Source organism: Hetaerina americana, unplaced genomic scaffold (genome assembly GCF_022747635.1).
Source record: "Hetaerina americana unplaced genomic scaffold, ioHetAmer1.1.p SCAF_10, whole genome shotgun sequence".
In the NCBI taxonomy this organism is placed as follows: domain Eukaryota; kingdom Metazoa; phylum Arthropoda; class Insecta; order Odonata; family Calopterygidae; genus Hetaerina; species Hetaerina americana.
This window is the reverse complement of record NW_027286070.1, coordinates 36,438,844-36,451,896: the sequence shown is the minus strand read 5'-3', so window position 1 is coordinate 36,451,896 and position 13,053 is coordinate 36,438,844.

The window sequence follows — 13,053 nt, the reverse complement described above, 5'->3', positions numbered from 1 at the left end:
CCACCGAGATATCCGTTAAAACATTTAAAACATTTGATTCCATCAACGCGAGAGAATACTTTCCTCCATGATAGTAATATGCTTCAGGGTATTTATACTGCTAATGAAGAGGGGTTACCAAATTTCCGACTTTATTTTGGAGCAAACCAAAGGATGAATTGCTTTTTCTCAGGCACTATGTTACCGTCATTGATCAAAATTTAGCGAAGAATGCCACGGCATTTAGTCAATTTAGTCAATATTCATCCATCGTTTTAATTTCAAATGTCGGTCTTTTATCATATAACTTTTCCTCCAGCTATTATAAAGATAAGTTTCATAGTCATTTATATTTTATCTTTACGCAGCTAAGAATTCCAACGACTAAGAATTGCTCGTCTACAGCCAGATGATACCTTTGAAGCCCCCGAAGGAGAAAAGTCAAATATGAAGAAAAGGAGAATTGTCCATTATCATAAAGTTAGACTTACTGTGTTTGTATTTTTCTCTTCTCTTAACTGTAGAAATATAAGGTGAAAATTGCGAATATTATATATTAGTTGAATGCAACAATTTCAGAGTGAAAAAATCATTCGCCTTGACCAGAATTCGAACTCGAATCCTACAATGTCCGGTCGAGTGCTTTAGCCAGTTAAGCCATCGAGGCGTCATCTTAAACTCCGAAATTTTGGGTCAAGGCGAATGATTTTTACACTCTGGAATTGTTTCATTGAAATGTATATTAGCGGATAACTTCATTAAAAGTTACTGTTGCGGCATCTCCCGCAGTTTTTTTTGGAATATATTATTTGCTTCGATATTGTCATTAGAATTTAATTTCTATAATGTCGTCATTTCATGACTAACTTGGTCTTTTTAGATTAATCTGGCTTTTAGGCTTCCAGTCTCCGGGATTTATTTCAGATTATTAATTAATTCGATAACGATTTCTGTTCATCCACATCATTCTTTGAAAAAACTGCGCACTTTTACTCTCTGCACTGATCAGTTATTGGATTATTTTTTTTGAGATTGATTGAAAATACTTGTCAAGCTATTTTTAAATAGTTTCAATAATGGTTTCACTGTTATATCCGCCAAATACGTATCCCTACGAGAGCTTCCTCAAGGCACCACCCGAGTCACTAGCCACATGATTTTTTTCAAGTGAGGGATAATGTTATCCTATAGTATTCAAATATTTTACCTGGTTAGCAATTCTGATGAAATATTCATTACTCGTCCGTTCTTCGGTGGAATCGGATTACTGTAATACATTAGGACGAAACGTTCTATATTTCATTCAATTCAATACTCGTGAATTCTTTGGAATCATTACACGAAAAATTGCTAAGCTGTGTTTTCTTTAATTTTCTTTAACTTTCTTTAGCTTTCTTTAAGGCTCGTAATTTCTCGGTAAAATTTTATGGGATTTGAAAGAGTTTTTACACACTTAACATTTAAAATTCGATATAATTTACATATATTATAAAGAGCTAATGAATTTCCGTGAAGAAAAACAAAACTATCTAATTGAAATAGCTTTTTGTTTGCAGTAGATGATGAGGTTATGAATGCAGATTGTTATCTATAAATTCATTCAACCACATTGCAGTATCTACATCATTTCCGCAGGTTGAAAAGCATAACATCTACCGAGTGTTTCATCGAAACTTTCTGCTGCTCCACACACTAACCTTCAGTGCTATTCCTCCCAAAAATGACCACTAGCGGCACTATATACTGTTTCGTTAAAGTACATGCTTTTCATGCGGAGAAATATATGCAACGAATCTACTCCTTTTATTTTTATTTCGTGTTCCCTAATGCAGTTACATGTATATTTAATGCTCTAGGTACTAGTATTATTTAACGTTTCAATAATGTTTGGGCTTCACATCGTAAAGTTCAACGTGAGGAATGCATTCGGAATAAACTTCGCGTTGCTATGCTGAAATATGTGAAACCATTTCTTATGGTAGCGAGCGATTTTCCATGCAGTAACGTAGGCTACCTAAATACACTGTGAATTTTAAAAGATGACAATATATCTCTTTATTGAGAGAAAATGTTTAAATTAGTTCTTTCTTTACGCTATTGAATTCTACTACAAAATACTAATTTAATAATAATTGTGGATCCTCATTACTCAAGAGAAACCAATTATAAAATACATACTATCCGTAGGTATCATTTAAAAGTAAATTTTTAAAGCATTATTTGGATGATAGAGTCAGAATAAACGAATATGAATGCAAGCATAAAGTTTATTAGCTATTGAGAGGCGAATCCTGTATTATCGGTTGCCGAAATGCGTAACGGGGCCTTGAATGAGATTCAGCATTAAAATATCATGCAATAGTTAACCGTTTCTGTCCATATCCATATATTTATATCTATAAACTTACTTGCTTAAATATACTTGCGTATTAAATTATATTTAGTTAAAAAGTAATTATTTTTCATTTTGGTGTTTCGATTTAACCCAATACAGAATTTTTCACCTGGATTAGAAAGGCATCCAACATATATCCCTCAGAATTACTGCGGCAATATGCTTTGTTGACTCCTTAAATTAATATTTACTATAAATTTAACAAAAGGTTGCCATACCGTAGCAATTTTATTGTTAAATATCAATTTCTTGAAATTACACGCCTAATGATTTGGTTTTGTGTCGAAACTATGGTTTTTAATGCAAAACTATAATGATAAACAACAGTGTGTTGGTTTTAACACTTATATTTCTTTATTATTTAAAATTATCTTCAACCAGTGTAATGAACACATAAAATATATTTTTCTTCACTTTGTGTACTTTTTTTGTTACCAGGTGCAGAATTCAGATTACATTTAGATAATCCATTAATTTAAATAGTCCATTTCTTAATGCTAGTAAATAGTTTATTACTTTAACGGAGAAGCATTCGAAATAATTTCTATAAAACATTTTGCATATATTTTATAAAACCATAAGTGTTTACCAATAGGTCTTCTCATTCGAAATACCAAGAAGGTAATATGGTGTATTTGTACCCATAAGCTAACTAGCCAACTCCTCAGATTAGCAAATAATCACGCATGCCTTCCTACGATCCACTCGAGCGGCGCCAATTAATAATTTTGGGGTTAACTTCTGGCCGGGATAAATTCTAACTAACCATGATTCTCTCGTTTACCATGCTATCTACCGAAGCTCAGAGAAAACTTAGTGGAACGCGCTGTCAGATAACTACCAATTCCGAAGCGTATATTTTAGATCTAACGCGAAATCTCTAAACCTTTGGCACCCAGTTTCCAACTTTTTCAGCAGGAGGAATAGGAAGCGAAATTTTAATTAAAAAATTATTCATTTAAAAAATGTTCACTAATGTGATTTTCTATGGAGTCAATATGTCTTCCATTAGTGTCTTAATATTTGGCTTTTCTATTTGCTTTCAACTGAATTGTGACTTCAGGTCGTACTTATTTTTTCTAACAAGGTGATACATACATCAATACATTGAGGAAAAGTAAGTATTTGCAACCAGGAATCGGTAGTGATTTCACATTTTATGCCAATTGTTTTCATTTTTTGATCTACTTCACGTTTTTATTTGTCTAAAATATCAAAAAAAATATTTTTCGTTCCACCTTAAGTTCATCCCTGCTCTTCAGCAATGGCTTCTTCTCAGAATTCTTAATCGAGTGCTAAACGGAACGATTCTCAGTCTCATTAACCTTCCGGCCAACTCACTCCCTCACCTCCTCCTACCACCCCACCTCTCTTACACTGTCTTTGTATCGCATCCTCGTCATCCCAGCTCAACAACCTTCACCGGCACTATTTCCGCCTGAAAATCGTTCAAGTGCGCAAATCCCGTCGGCACTCGCATTTCCTGTTTTTCTTTGCTTATTTCCTCCCTCCAGCTCAATAAAAACTCTACCCCTCCCCTCTGGAAAATGGCCTTTCCACAATTTCAACGTCGGGAAATACCTACTGGTAGGCTCGGATTCCAAATTTCGTTCACGTTCCATTCCCCACCATTCGGCCAAAAAACCTTTGTCCTCTCCATTTCCTTCTCTTCCACCCTCTTTTCCTGCCATTTCTCCTTTCACTTTCAGTTTTCCAATTTCCCTTGTCTTTTACATATATATCTCACCGTGATTCCCGTCTTCCGTTTCACTTCATGCCCACTTTAAATATCCACCAAGTCTCTCATTCCTTTTTAATATTCAGCATTACGTTGTTCCACAGCCAATCTACTTAATTATAATTTTCCAAGGAAAATCTTTTCTAGGAGAAAAATAGTTTTTAAGCGCTCAAAAAAGAAACTTCCTCGAAGGACTTGAACATATATAGCCATACAACATTTCGCAAACCACCAAAAGGGTAAGAGATCTCATAGTCATAACTCTGCACGCATAATTATTAGCTTTGTCAATTATATATATATATATATATATATATATATATATATATATATATATATATATATATATATTCATATTTCAAATGTGTTCACAATGATTTACTTTTCCGAAACCCAACCTGGTTATTGCAGAGAAATTTCCTACTCTTGAGAAAGGCTATTACTATCAATATGTTCTCAGATTTTGAAAGTTTAAAGAAGTTTGATTGTAACTCGGATTCCTTCTATTACTCCTACTGTGGAGTGGTATCGTGTTAGCTAGTCTTCTGTCGCCAGGTACCAAACATTCTTCTATCGAATTGTAAAAACTCTCGTTAAAATAAGATGCGACGTACTATTCAACAATATCCTCCATTATAATGGCGGTGAATTAATCCGGACCTGAGGCTATGTTTACTTTCATATATAGCAAATGTTAAAATTAAACTACTGTCTTCCCTATCGATTGACATAACAATTTGCATTTAAAATACTTGAGGCTTGTTCAAAATCTTTATCGTTTTCGCTCGGCGTTTTAAGTGGCTGCCCTCTAAACTTTTCTTGGATCTCTGTCTGGTTTACATAACTTCTGGAGTGGGGTAAGTGAATGACATAGTGAAAATCAACGTTCCGGCTGAGGCATGAATTTTAATTCTTCTTCCAACAGAAATAGTCTTTCTAGTACCTTCAATTGAATACTCACTACGCCTTTTTCGCATACTTATTTTTACATTCTTTAAATAAATTTACAATTAAAATGTTAAACATTTTATTCAGTGATATTTAAGATATATCCCAATCAAAGCCACCATTTAAAATGAGGAATTCAATATTCTATTTTTGCAGGTGAAATGTGGTTGCAGTCAAAGTCTTAGTAGCAATTTTATAAAATTAATCACTGGAAAAATAAAACTGTACTCTCCAATTTAAGTGCTGTAACCTTTACTGGCAAATTTGCTTCGCATATTTTTTTCATGTGACGTATTTTGTTGCTTCCAATTTCATTCTTAATTATGCCCAATTTTCAAGCTTTTCATATTCGATGATATCAAATATTTGGTAATCATTTATTAATTCGGGTAGTTTTCTTTAAACAAAAATGAGATGGGCTTAAATGACTTGAAATCAGAAAATTTAGCTGTAAAATTGTTTTTAGTTCATTCAACTTCATTTTCAAGTTCAAGTTTCATTTTTTAGTCAACTATTCAGCACTTAGTTACTTTTATAAACGTTTATTGGATGGAATTTTACTACTAGGTAACAAAAAAGTTGAAATTTTTTCATAAAATTTAAAAATATCAATTTCATTAAAAATTAACTGACCAAGAAATTTTTTCTTGGAAGTTATGAGGTATATTTTATGGGCTGGCTTTCATTTATGAATGGAACATATTCAAATTAAACAGTTAATATATATTAGATTAATCAACTTTATACAGTAAACCAGCTATAGAGTTTGGAGACTTGGAGACATAAAAATATCTCTCATAATGGTACTCTTACGACGCCAGGCAAGCTATCGTTATTAGAAAGATTTTACATTACATCACGTCGGTTATGTTAGAATTTAATGTCTGAATAAGACATTCCTGATACTCATGCAATGAATGTACACATTTATTTTATTAAGTGGTTTTTTTAATTGAATATATGGATATTTAATAGGAAAGACACCAGGCGGATTTACTTCTGAACCACTTTGCCTAACCATTCATTGCCACCACCTCAGGATAAATAGCGGCCTTTATTTGGACCATGATTTTGAACTACCAATGAAAGTATGCCAAACTAAATAACTTAGCAAACAACTTATAATATCAATAGGTCAATCATTTGGAAGAACAAATTTATCCATACTCAAGTTATGCATAGCAATAAAAACGTACATATAGTCTGTTTGCACAAACAAATAGACAAGGTGACAGAGGGTTATCCGAATAACTAATGACTTGGGGAGACTTGGGCAAAAACCAATCAACAATTGATTCATTCTGTGTATGACGATTGATTTGAATATGAGAAACTCCAAATATGAAATATGTACCTAGGCAAAAAATGGGTTGGAGAAGAATCGAGGGTAAAATACTTTCCAAATTACAGTATCTATTCATCAGTAATTTTTATTGGTACCTTCTTCCCCTTCTTCATTTTAATGGTAGGTTCCTTCTTCATTTTTAACACTTTTGTGGAGTTTTTAAGGCTATAAAATGCTGGTTCTTTTCATATAATACCAAAAATATTGAGAACTCAAATTTACACTGAATAAAATTCAGAATTAATTGCATATAAGATGCTGGGAGAAGGTTTATTGCTACTCATTATTGAAAAAGAACTACTTTTGCTTATCTTTTGGCAAAATTAAAATTATTGTTCTCCTTCAACATAATAAATTTCTACAGGCCACCTGTCAAATGCCTTAGGAAATAATACATTGGCGAAAAATTATTCAGGTAAAATATTTGGCAATATTGAAAAATACTTAGATTTAAGATGTAATTTTTCCCACGCCGCATTAGAAGAGAAATTTGTTTTGGTTCAAGGGTAGTCTGGTGTGTAATCACCACGACACACTACCGGTGGCTCGCAGGGTACTAAAGAAAACGAAAACTAAAAAAATGAATTTCATTAGATTGTAAAATCCGAAATCATCAGTGAAGAAATTATGTAAGTCTAAATTAATTATGAACGTATATGCCCTTTCCACTTCTTCTAGGACGCCCACATTGGAAAGGCGATTTCAAAATCCATTTTATCAGTAAAATCCTATTTTGGACCCTGCCATTCAAGCCATTTTAGAGAAATTGCTTGTACTGAACATCTGATATTACACACTGAACATCAAGATATTGCATTAAATAATAAAAATCATGCTTATGCTTCCATTGCTATATGAAAGTAGAGAGAGAGAAAAGAAAATGCGGAGTAAACGAATTAATATGTCGAAGATGATGAAAAATTAGAACTAAAAGAATGAAAAAAAGTTGATAGTTGACAGTGGTAAGGGCAGAAGCCAAGAAATATATAAAATGGAAGACTCAAAATGGTATCCCGATCCCTACTTGAAGTGTCTTGTGGAGAGTACTTTGAGTGAGTACGCCATCTGTCGGATGAGACGTTAAACTGCGGACTCCTTGGCGCCTTTCGTTAACAGTAGGCTAATGCCGACGCCGGGTTGCTCTCCACCTTTCATTCGTTTCTGTCCAAATCTAATGACGCAAATGACTTCAGCTGTCGGTCACTCCCTCTACAACTACTACTACTACAAGAGTCAAAAGACAAAGCATCGATTCTTCCAGTCTGTAAACCAGGGTAATCGCCAATTGAAATAGTATATGATGCAGTATTTTACCTAAATTACATAGTCAACTGAAGAGTAACATTAAAAACCTTCACTGTATTTGAAAAAGCCATAAAAATGAGAAAGTACCTTATCAAGATAGTAAAATGCAGTCTATTTCTCTGGAAATGCTAGACATGAGCATTTACATGATAAGAGGATATAACAAAAAGCAGTGGAAATGTAGCATTACAAGAAACGCTGGGTATGATCATGATAGAAAAAAATTATCTGAATTTCTGTTATAAGGGTGAGAAGAAAAGGACTGTGTAAAAAACAAAAATGTTAGTGTATGATCAAACGGGGTCGAAAATTAATATGTAAGATGTATCTAGTATTAAGAGGTAATATAAAATACTAAAATGATTAGTAATAACTACGTATCATAAGTCTCCTGGAAAAAAAATTCTTGTCAGTATAAGTTGGCCAACGTAATCACAGCCAGAATCGCTTTTATAATAGATTTTATTCTTGACATATTTTGAATAACAGAGGACTGCTAGGTTATATGACTCGGACAGGAAAAGCTCCAGGAAGGATTACGGGGGAAGACCGCGGATACCATAAATAAGAGGTGCAATGAAGAATGGGGTGACGAAGAAATATGTGCTCGTAGAGAATTGACAAGGTTAGAGGGACGAATACTCAATGCTTTGTCAATTCAAATCAGAGTGATAACGATGAAAATATTAAATTGGATATCGTCAACATCACCACACAGTAATTACCCGTTAACCGGAGTTCCTACCCGAACAAGGTCTGGTGTGGATAAACGTTTTTCCGAATGGCCATTTGACCATGCCAATTGAAACTCTGATCTTCTCATGACAATTTCAGCAAGTGTAAACCATGCAGCAAGTGTAAATCATGGAGAGCACTTAGAAAAACGGGGAATTCAACAAATCAATACATGAACTACATAATCAGAAGCTTTACTCCTGTTCTAAAAATATTGATAGTATTTGTGTATTTCATTTACCCATTAAGTTACTAAGAAAATTGATCTTAAGGAAAATTGTTTAAGGTATTTTGCCAGAAATTAAGCCGTTACCTTGAGAAAATACGAAGACACTAAGTCTGCGCTTGACTGAGACATTTTTTTCTGCCAATCTTCCTGTATATTCCTAGGTCGTCACAATCCACAAAACTGACTATAAAAAACCTTAATTACGTTAGTAAAGCTACATATCATTGATGTGTCAGTGTAAATATTTTAATATGATATAAATGCATGCTTACAAACATGCATTTATACATATCAAAATATTGACGCTACCATATCAATGAAATGTAGCTTTACTAATGTAGAATTAGTACTATTAAAACTACTAATTTTAAAAAAGGCCCAATATACCTTACTGAAAAATAAATTAGTCATGGAAAGTTATCATCAATTTAAATAAGAAAAAAATATGCATAGTTAACTGAAAAAAAAGAAAGCCGTGAAATGTAATCATTTCATGCGAGACAGAATTGTTTTCGTATTTATCATTTTTACCGAGTTATTCAAAAAGAGAAAGTTACGCATATTTACACATGTTTGATGCTACGCGAACGTCCTTTTGTCTCTCTCAATGGCCATCACCGCGTTGGAGCGGTGACGCTGTTTGTTACGTGCACGAGACCATTATGGAATGAGATAGATGATGTACAACGAGGAAAGTGTGATGCAACAAACAGCCACGAATAACAAATGCAACAGCGTTGGAAAAAATGTGGCCGTACATAAGCGTATTGCTAATGAAAAACATCGACCCCATACTTTTAACGACATTTTAATACACAATTGAATTTTTCGCGAGTTAAAAAATTGACGTCCAAAGAAACGAATTAAACGATTAAAATATTAATATGTTTATTGGTTAAAGTTATGTTGAAAATTAGGTCCTTCATTAACAAACATGAGTGCAGCCGTAATAGTTGAAGTTACTTCGAATGCGAAAATTTCTTGACTAATAGCTAATAAGAATTATATTTATGCATACATTTAGAAAATTTAAATGGGAGTTCTATGCAAATGTTAACATTATACATTTGAAAAGAGGCCAAACTGTAGATAGAATTAAGTAGTCGCAATTAATATGGAAGTTTTTGGCTGTAAAAAACTTTTAATACCTATTTCACGACGCATTACTATTTACTGTTGTTCACAAAATCCATTGCCTAAACCAAAGTAATACTTTTTTTTCTGATACATGAAAATGTGACAAACTGTCGTGGGGTTACGACTAATTACTTACTCTAGTATTTATATCTTTAAAAATATTTTTCATGGAAGAACCACATATTTGCAAAAAAGTTACAAATAGATAACTTAGCCGAAAAAACTGCGCAAAAATTACCCATGGACAAATCATAGAAAAATTTATTAAAAAATCGGTAGAAAGTTATTTGGCACTTTTATGGCTGTATGATTTACCAGTTTATTGCACGCCCACCGTTTGAACCGTTCGTGTAGAGCGATTTCAATATAGAAACTGACTCAAATTGGATGATCGATATAGAATACCAAAGTCCTGTTCCAGACTACGTCATTTCAAGTCATTACATCCTTTACCACTCCAAAATTATTCCTCCCTCACGTGGCTGGGGTTGGTGATTAATGTGGCCGTGAGTGACAGTGTATATTGAAGGGTTAAGGACGGGTTTAATCTATAGGCCACTCATTTCTGTTCGTACGCCATTATTAACTCTACTCAATGAAAATGGACGTGAAATAATCATTGACACTGAAAAAATAGAAAATATACGCATCAGTACTTTTGATGCACGGAAATATAATTATTTTTTCTAAGTGGTAATATATAAATTAAAAGTATATTTTTTCAAATGATTGGTTATGGCAAATTTTACTAAAAGAATTTTTCAGCATAATACATTCTAAAATCATTGGAAAAATAATAATATTAGCAGACACATGCCAAGAAATCCTAAACATCACCACACTCAGGAGCAAGCACATCTAAGGAAACTCCCAGAGTCATTCATTTTTATTGAAAAGGCAAAACATAATAAATGCTTCTATAATTAAATTGCAAGTTTTTGCATCATTATAATAATAATGGGCATATTTGAAAACATTTTTAAACACCATACATACCATTTCAGTTGAATGAAAAATATAATAGATGTGAAATATTCAAAATATTACTTAAATATTATTATTTTTTTAAATATTAATTAAAATAACCAGAAATATTTTCAAGAGAAAATTCCCGAGTATATACTGATGAAATATGACTTTCAATTTTTTATATCCAGGCATCTGTCTCTGAGTCTTGAAAAATATTTCATATTCGATATTAAAATAAATCACTGGCTTAAAATGTCACATAACCTCTGAATTGATAGTTGGTAGAATTGGAATTGACACTCCCTCGAGGGATTAGTATAATAGCGTTAGTTTTCTCAATTATAGATCTAATTTACTGGCAATATGTACTTACTACCTTTCATGTATTTTTTAAATATTACAGGATGTAGCAAGTCTCGCTGATTAATATCAATGATACGACGTTATATTTACCATCAATTTCTTTATTTAGTACCTCTTCTCGAGCGACAAAGACACAAGAAAATAAACTCAGGATGAATTTGTATGTACGCGAAATTGAAATTCAAACACATTTAGCAAAAAACGAAGTACCGTTAGTTGGCATAAAAACTTTGCAGTCATGGAGATCTCTTGAGCAGAAAATTTGGCGACTCGTGAAGCGTACCAAAAGAATGACTGAAATGACTCTTGTAACTTTCCCGCCAATATGATAAACTTACCCTTGACGGAGTGTCTCGGCGCTGTGTTAGTCTTAATCTTTTTCGTGGAAAGCAATTTTCTTCAGCAATTAAAGACTCATTTGGAAACGCGTTTTGTCGGTTTTTGTCTTAATTACAAGACGGAATAAAGAGTTTTAAAGGACGAAGGGAGGTGGGGTGGGGAGGCAGAGAGCGTAGAGGGGAAAATGAGAATTTCTCGGAAATCGGGAGAGGAGGGAATAAGAGAGGCGTTGGAGTGAGGGAGCTTTTTTACTTCTCCCACACATTTTTTCCTTCTACTCACTCCCTCCAGGCACAACCCTCTCGCCAATTTCCCGAGTCCTCAGCTTGCTCGCGCGTAACACGCGGAATTTTTGGACAGCTGACTATTGAGTGCCGCTCCACACGCAGGACATGATTTAACAAAACGTAAAATGCATTCGAGCAAATTCATCCCTACCTCTCCGAGTTTGTACGTCCGACTCTCATCTTTTCTCCTGTCCTCTCATCTCCCACGCTCACTCACTCACTCACCCATCCTCTGTCAATTGCGTGGAGCGAATTTGAAGGGCCAAATTACATTTTGTCAGGAAAGGTAGTTGAAATGTTCGACGAGACAAGGTTAACTGAAAGGAGTTGATCGATGCGGGAGTACACTGAATGACAAGTCTAGCTTGGAAACGCTGTTCCTTTAACGCAGGTGTATTAAGCGAGAAAAGAACCTTTATGCTGCAAAAAAATGGGAAAGCTCCAGATTTACAATGGTCGATTAATAGCTCAATACCAATTTGAGAGTAGATTGGCTGCATAACCTTCATATATGTATATCTCCGGAACTATTCGATGAGTGATGCTATTAATTTAAATTTCTGGGAATGGGGGTTCAAACTGAAATTCTAAATTACTTCGGAATCCCAGCCGCTATTCGTGAAATTTCTTTTTGTAATTTGAGGAGCTAGCAGCATGATCATTTAAAAAACTACCGTCGACTCAGAGATATTTAATTGTACAAATGATTTGTTACCTACTTTAAGCTGAAATTTCGATTTAATTCGAAAAATCATACGCGGGGAATGTTTCCTTTTATTGCGCATGGTTAGTCAAAGCGGCGGTACAGTTTTTTTGTCACTTCTACGATGAATTACTTGATAGATGTACTTAAAAGAAATATTTGGATGATGATAGCGTATTACAAGTCTGACATGAAAATTTCAAAAAGAACTAAAATTAAAATATTGGTGTTATAATACAATTTCAATACAAGAATCACGGTGATATGCAGTGAACGAAAGATTTGTCGAAAATGGCATTATGAAATACATTGAAATTTACTAAATATTCAACACCATTAAAAGTAAAGTCTTAGCTTAAATAAGTAAATTCAGCTTCTTTTTATGTAAAAATAGATTTAACCTAGAGTAGAAAGGTTAACTCACTTATTTTGAAACAATTCTACCCAAATCCCTATCTTGTTTTTTTATGCTTTTTAAATAGAAGAATACTACCTTGATCAAAAATTTCCCGGAATTTATTCAGAAAATTAAAAATACAAGTTTATTCATCTAAATCTATATTGTCCCCTTCAAAGTAATC